Genomic DNA, 8,343 nt, shown 5'->3' with positions numbered 1-8,343 from the left:
GGGGCCTCGGGTTGATTTCGGGTGGTTAACGGATCATTTTGGACTTAGGAGAGATTGCAGATTTCTGGTGTTCTTCAGTTCTGATTTCCTTCTTCGCATTCACGAGGAGAGTCTCGCGTTCGCAAAGAGGAATTGGAGGCATGAGAGATTTTGTGCTTCGCGTTCGCGATGCATTGAGGTACTTGATCTACGCGTTCGCGATTAAGGTCCCGCGTTCGCGTAGAGGTATTGGCCAACTGGGTCCCTAGGACCTTTTAGCCTACGCGTTCGCGACGTTGGTCCCGTGTTCGCGTAGGGTCGAGCTAAGTGGTCTTCACTTTCGCGACAAGGGCATCGCGTTTGCGATGAAGGATTTTGGACTGAAGCAATTTTATGCTTCACGAATGTGAGGGTGTCGCCGCATTCTCGAAGAAGGGATGTTTGGGCAGTATTAACGTTTCCAAAAACGAGGGTTGGCCATTTTTATCAAAACTTGAGATAGGGAGCTTGGATTTGGACGAGATTTTGAGGGATTTTCAGAGACATCGATTGGGTAATGATTCTTCACTTGTTTTTGGTTATATCCCACTAATCTATCATTAATTCCATCCTTTAATTTCGGATTTGGGTTGAAAAATGGGAGAAGTTCTTCAACTAAGTTTTTGAGTTTTGATTGGGATTTTATTATCGGATTTGGATAATTTTGGTACGAGTGAACTCGTGAGTGAATGGTGTTCATATTTTGTGACTTTTACCCGATTCTGAGATGTGGGCCCGGGGTGGCATTTTGGGATGATTTTCTAATTTCTTGCTTTAGCTTAGATTTCATTAATTAGATTAGATTCTTATTGTTGTATTTATGGTATGTAATTAATTTTGGCTAGATTTGGGCCATTCAGAGTCGGATATTCGTGGAAAAGCATTGTTATCGATTGATTGAGCTTGGTTCGAGGTAAGTGGCTTACCTAACCTTGTGTGGGAAAAATCCCCTTAGGATTTGGTACTTTTGTGATATGTGAGCGCCGTGTACGTGAGGTGACGAGTACGTAAACGGGCTATTTGCTGTAAAACCCGATTTATTTTACTGAGTAGTAATATGTTTTTCCTTTAATTTGAGTTATACCGTTTAAATGAGTATTAGTCTGTTTCCATTCTTCATTGAGCTATTCCAATATGTGTAGTTATCCTGTTTAGTCTAATATCACATGTCTACGTGCTTTAACTACTTATTTGAACTATATGAAGTATGCTTTGTTGTTTTCCTGCTTTTTCTTGTTCTTTATCAGTATAACTGTAGAAATCTTGCTGTTAACTGTTGTAGTTATCGGTTTGAGCTGTGTGTTTACTTTTGAGACTACGAGGCGGTTCCTCGGGAGTTCTCCCTACATATTTACTTTGATACTATGAGGCGGTTCCTCGGGAGTTCTCCCTGCACATTTACTTTTGAGACTACGAGGCGGTACATTGGGAGTTCTCCCTGCACATTTACTTTTGAGATTACGAGGTGGTACATCTGGAGTTCTCCCTGTTTATTTACTTTTGAGACTACGAAGCGGTACCTCGGGAGTTCTCCCTGCACATTTACTTTTGAGATTACGAGGCGGTACCTCGGGAGATCTCTTTGTTTCTTTACTTCGGGACTACGAGACGGTATCTCGGGAGATCCCCTGCTATTTACCCCTGTGTTGTACTGCTATTTTTGTTGTGTTTTCCTTTTGTTAAATTCCAGTATCTTAATATATTGTTATATTCCCCTGCTTTAATTATTATATACCAGTGGGCCTAACCTGACCTCGTCACTACTCGACCGAGGTTAGGCTCGGAACTTACTAGGTACCGTTGTGGTGTACTCATGCTACTCTTCTGCATATGTTTTTGTGTGCAGATCCAGGTACTTCTTATCAGCCCTACTATTAAATGAGAGTTCTTGCTGCTATACAGAGACTTCAAGGTACATCTACCGTATCCGCAGACCTAGAAGTCCCCCTCTATTCTCCCCTATGTCAAACATTTCCTGCATTCTTTTTATTAGACTTTGGTGTATAGAGATGCTATTTTTCTTCTATCGCTTGTCACTTACGATGTTTCGAGTTTTGGGAAGACTGTGTATTTATAGAGTATTGGTTATTGTACATGCCGAGCGACATTGTTACTAGTTATTCAGTTATCCACTATTGTTGGTTGCCAAGTTTTACTTTCGTTTTGTTATTTTCCAAAATTTGTTAAGCTTACCTAGTTGTAGAGACTAGGTGACGTCACGACGTTATATGGAGGGAGTTTGGGTCGTGACAAGTTGGTATCAAAACTCTAGGTTCATAGGTGTCGTGAGTCTCAAGCTGGTTTATTAGAGACTCGCGGATCGGTACGGAGACGTCTGTACTTATCTTCGGGAGGCTATGGAACTGTTAGGAAAAATTACACTTCTTTGATTCCTTGTCGTGCGAAATTTTTGACTTCGAAATTCTAAACTTCTGTATTCTATTCTCTCACAGATGGTGAGGACACATACAAGCGGATCTGATGACCAGGCACCCGCGCCCCTACTAGAGTCGTGAAAGGTCGGGGCCGAGGTAGATGCCGAGGACATCCATGCGGTGCAGCCAGAGCACCCGCACGAGCTGCTACAGAGGAGCCCCCAGTAGCTCCAGCTGGAGGGCAGACACCTGAGATACCTGTTGCTGCACCAGCCCTCCAAAAGACTCTAGCCCAGTTTCTGAGCATGTTCAACACCTTAGTTCAGGTTGGATTGATTCCACTTGCTCCTGCCACATATCAGGCAGGGGAGGTGCACAGACTCCCGTCGCCAGTACCCCAGACTAGCGAGTTCAGGTAGACCAAGATCCAGAGATCATACCAGTACAACCGGTAGCTCCAGTTCAGCTCAAGGTTAGGGCAGTAGTTTCTGAGGCGGAGCAGCTCAGACTTGAGAGGTACAAGAAGTACCACCCTCCTACCTTCAGTGGATTGGCGTCAGAGGATGCCCAGGGTTTTCTGGAGAAGTTTCACCATATTCTCCGTACTATGGGTGTAGCTAAATCAAGTGGGGTTTCCTTTACTGCATTCCAGCTTAGAGGAGCAGCCTATCAGTGGTGGCATGCTTATGAGTTGAGTAGTCCAGCTGAGGCAGCTTCACTTACATGGACTCGATTCTCAGACATGTTTTTGAGAGAGTATGTCCCTCAGAGCCTCAGGGATGCATGACGCGTGGAGTTTGAGCAGCTATGCCAGGGTGCTATGACTACGTCAGAGTATGCACTTCGTTTCAGTGATTTGGCCTGACATGCACCGCCCTTGGTTGCCACAGTTTGAGAGAGGGTTCGTCAGTTTATTGAGGGACTCCACCTCAGTATCAGGATTAGTATGGTTAGGGAGTTGGAGATAGATATTTCTTACCAGCAGGTTGTGAGCATTGCTAGGAGATTGGAGGGCATACTCGCTCGGGATAAAGAGGAGAGGGAGGCTAAGAGGTCTCGAGAGTCTGGCACTTACAGTGCTACTCGTGCCCCAGTTGTAGTTCGCCATGGTAGGGGCTATGGGATTCGCCCCGTTCATTCAGTTCTTCCAGCCGCCAGTGGTATTTTGGTCCCTTATAGGCCCCAAGAGCCTTATTATGCACCGCTAGTGTCTAGTGTGCCTCCTGCACGGGGTGCTTTTAGCGATCAGTCCAGCAGACCTGGCCCGAGCCAGTCACAATAGCCACGCTCTCCAAGAGCTTGTTTTGAGTGTGGCGACACTCGCCATATGGTGAGGGATTGCCCCAGACTTATGAGGGTGCACCTCAACAGACTTCTCAGTCACCACGTGCTCCACCGAGTCATCAGGCTATGATTCCAGCACCAGCTACTGCCCCACCTGCTCAGCCAGCTTGAGGTGGAGGTAGGGGAGGTCGAGGTTGCCCTAGAGGGGGAGGCCAGGCCAGATATTATGCTTTCCCAGCTCGTACAGAGGCAGTTGCTTCTGACTATGTCATTACAGGTATTGTTCTGGTCTGTCATAGAGACGCGTCAGTCTTATTTGATCTAGGCTCTACATATTGCTATGTTTCCTCTTATGTTTCCCCGTATTTGGGCGTATCTCGGGATTCCTTGAGTTCCCATGTTTATGTGTCTACTCCTGTAGGAGATTCTCTTATTGTGGACCGCGTGTATCGGTCGTGTTTTATTGCTCTTAGTGGTTTTGAGACCAGAGTCGATTTATTATTGCTCAGTATGGTAGATTTTGATGTTATCTTGGGCATGGACTGGTTGTCGCCACACTATGCTATTCTTGATTGTCACGCTAAGACCGTGATGATGGCTATGCCAGGTCTACCACAATTAGAGTGGAGAGGTACCTTAGAGTATACTCCCAGCAGAGTTATTTCATTTCTTAAAGATCAACAAATGGTTGAGAAGGGGTGTGACGCGTATCTAGCTTATGTGAGAGATTTCAGTATTGATGCCCCACAGTTGAGTCAGTCCCAGTAGTGAGGGACTTTCCAGATGTGTTTCCATCTAATCTTCCAGGCATGCCGCCCCGCAAAGATATTGATTTTGGCATTGATTTGTTGTCGGGCACTCAACCCATCTATATTCCTCCGCATCGTATGGCTCCTCCTGAGTTGAAGGATCAGTTACAGGAGTTGCTTGATAAGGGCTTCATTCAGCCCAGTGTGTCACCTTAGGGTACTCCTGTCTTGTTTGTGAAGAAGAAGGATGGTTCTATGCGTATGTGCATTGATTATCGCCAGCTGAACAAAGTTACAGTGAAGAACAGGTATCCATTACCTCATATTGATGATTTATTTGATCAGCTACAGGGTGCCAGGGTGTTTTCCATGATTGATTTACGTTCCGGCTATCATCAGTTGAAGATTCGGGAGCCAGATATCACGAAGACTGATTTTAGGACTCGGTATGGTCACTACGAGTTCCTTGTGATATCATTTGGGCTGACCAATACCCCCACAGCTTTTATGCACTTGATGCACAGTGTGTTCTGGCCTTATCTTGACTTTTTTGTCATTGTGTTTATTGACGACATTCTGGTGTACTCCCGGACTCGGGAGGATCATGAGCAGCATCCTGAGGACTGTGCTTCAGACCTTAAGAGAAAAGAAGTTATATGCAAAATTTTCAAATTGTGAGTTTTGGCTAGACTCAGTGGCATTCTTGGGTCATGTAGTATCGAGTGATGGGATCAAGGTGGATCTAAAGAAGGTGGAAGCAGTTCAGAGTTGGCCTAGACTGTCAGCTACAAAGATCCAGAGTTTTCTTGGTTTAGCAGGGTATTACCGTCGTTTTGTAGAGGGATTCCCATCTATTGCAACACCTATGACCAGGCTGACCCATAAGGGTGCTCCATTCAAGTGGATAGATGAGTGTGAAGAGAGCTTTCAGAAGCTCAAGACAACTTTGACTATAGCCCAATATTGGTATTGCCTACAAGTTCGGGGTCTTATACTGTATATTGTGATGCATCGCGGATTGGTCTCGGTGCGGCGTTGATGCAGGATGGTAGGGTGATTGCCTACGCATCCAGACAGCTAAAGGTGCATGAAAAGAACTATCCTGTCCACGACCTTGAGTTAACAGCTATTGTTCATGCCTTGAAGATTTGGCGGCACCATTTGTACAGTGTCCCTTGTGAGATCTACACCGATCACCGGAGTTTGCAGAATCTCTTCAAATAGAAGGATCTTAACTTGCATCAGCGGAGGTGGTGGAAGCTACTTAAGGACTATGATATCACCATTTTGTACTATCCGGGGAAGGCCAATGTGGTGGTCGATGCTTTGAGTCGCAAGGCAGAGAGTTTAGCATATCTACCAGCAGTAGAGAGACCATTGGTGTTGGATATTCAGGCCTTAGCCAGCTAGTTTGTGAGATTGGATATTTCTGAGTCGAGTCGAGTATTGGCTTGTGTGGTCTCTCGGTCTTCTCTTTATGATCGTATCAGGGAGCGTCAGTATGATAACCCCCATCTACTTGTCCTTAAGGACACGGTTCAACATGGTGATGCTAAGAAGGTCACTATTGGGGATGATGGTGCATTGAGGATGCAGGGCAGGCTATGTGTTCCCAATGTAGTTGGGTTGCGTAAGTTGATTCTCCAGGAGGCTCATAGTTCGCGGTACTCCATTCATCCGGGTGCCGCGATAAAGTACTAGGACTTGAGGCAACATTACTGGTGGAGGAGGATGAAAAAGGACATAGTGGAGTATGTAGCTCGGTGTCTAAATAGCCAGCAGGTAAAGTATGAGCATCAACGACCAGGTGGGTTATTTCAGAAGTTAGAGATTCCGGAGTAGAAATAGGAGCGGATCACTATGGATTTCGTGGTTGGACTTCCACGGACCCAGCGGAAGTTTGATGCAGTTTGGGTGATTGTGGATAGGCTGACCAAGTCAGCTCATTTCATTCCTGTGATGACTACCTATTCTTCCGAGCAGCTGGCTCGAATTTATATCCGCGAGATCATCAGGCTTCATGGCGTATCAGTATCTATCATCTCTGACTGGGGTACGCAGTTTACATCACGGTTCTGGAGGGCCATACAACATGAGTTGGGTACTCGAGTGTAGCTGAGCACAACATTTCACCCTCAGATGGACGGACAGTCCGGGCACACTATTCAGATATTAGAGGATATGCTCTATGCGTGTGTGATAGATTTTGGAGGTTCTTGGGATCAGTTCTTGCCACTTGCGGAGTTTGCCTACAATAACAGTTATCAGTCGAGCATCCAGATTGTACCGTATGAGGCTCTGTATGGTAGGCGGTGTCGGTCTCCAGTGGGTTGGTTTGAGCCGGTCGAGGCTAGATTATTGGGTACAGACTTGGTTCAGGATGCCCTGGATAAGGTGAAGGTTATTTAGGATCGACTTCGCACAGCTCAGTCCAGACAGAAGAGCTATGCGGATCGGAAGGTTTGCGATGTTGTATTCATGGTTGGAGAGCGGGTCTTGCTCCGGGTTTCACCTATGAAGAGCGTTATGAAGTTCGGGAAGAAGGGCAAGCCGATCCGAAGGTTTATTGGTTCCTTTGAGGTGTTGCGGCGTGTTGGGGAGGTTGCTTATGAACTTGCCTTACCTCCCAAGCTAGCAGGAGTTCATCCGGTATTCCATATTTCTATGCTCCGGAAGTATCACGGTGATCCGTCTCATGTGCTGGATTTCAGCTCAGTCCAGTTGGACAAGGATCTATCTTATGTTAAGGAGCCAGTGGCTATTTTGGATAGGCAGGTTCGAAAGCTGAGGTCAAAGAGCATTGCTTCCATGAAGGTTCAGTGGAGGGGTCAGCCGGTTGAGGAGGCAACTTGGGAGACCGAGCATGATATGCGCAGCCGCTATCCTCATCTTTTCATCACTGTTGGTATGTCTCTATGCTCGTCCGAGGATGAACGGTTATTTTAAGAGGGGGAGGATGTAACAATCCGGCTGGTCATTTTGAGTGTATTAGCCCCGATCCCCTATTTACTGCTTTTCCCGTATCTTTTTCTGCTTATGTGACTTGCCAGGAGGTTGTTTTTGTGGTTTCAGAGTGAATTGGGACACTTAGTCCCTAAATGGAAGCTTAAGTCTTAGGATTTTGACTGTAGTTGGAACTGTGTAAAGACGACTCCGGAATGGAGTTTCGTTGGTTCCGTTAGCTCCGTTGGGTGATTTTGGACTTAGGAGCGTGTTCGGATTGTGTTTTGGGCGTCTGTAGCTAAAATAGGCTTAAAATGGCGAAAGTTGAATTTTTGGGAAGTTTAACCGGAAGTGGACTTTTTGATATCGGGGTCGGATTCCGATTCTGGAAGTTGGAGTAGGTCCGTAATGTCAATTATGACTTGTGTGAAAAATTTGAGGTCAATCGGACGTGATTTGATATGCTTCGGCATCGGTTGCAGAAGTTTGAAGTTTCAAAGTTCATTAAGTTTGAATTGGAGGGTGATTCATATTTTTATTGTTGTTTGATGTGATTTGAAGGCTCGACTAAGTTCATATGGTATTTTAGGACTTGTAGGTATGTTTGGTTGAGGTCCCGGGGGCCCCGGGTTGATTTCGGGTGGTTAACGGATCATTTTAGACTTAGGAAAGATTGTAGATTTCTGGTGTTCTTCAGTTCTGGTTTCCTTCTTCACGTTCGCGAGGAGAGTCTCGCATTCGCGAAGAGGAACTGGAGGCAGGCGAGATTTTGTACTTCGCGTTGGTGATAGAGGTTCCGCGTTCGCAAAGCACTGAGGTACTTGGTCTACGCGTTCGCGATGGAGGTCTCGCATTCGCGTAGAGGTATTGGCCAACTGGGTCCCCAGGCCCTTTTTGCCTATGCGTTTGCGACGTTGGTCCCACATTTGCGTAGGGTCGAGCTGAGTGGTCTTTGCGTTCGCGACAAGGGCATC

Source organism: Nicotiana tabacum, chromosome 23 (assembly GCF_000715075.1).
Source record: "Nicotiana tabacum cultivar K326 chromosome 23, ASM71507v2, whole genome shotgun sequence".
In the NCBI taxonomy this organism is placed as follows: domain Eukaryota; kingdom Viridiplantae; phylum Streptophyta; class Magnoliopsida; order Solanales; family Solanaceae; genus Nicotiana; species Nicotiana tabacum.
Note: the sequence above shows the minus strand (reverse complement) of the source record.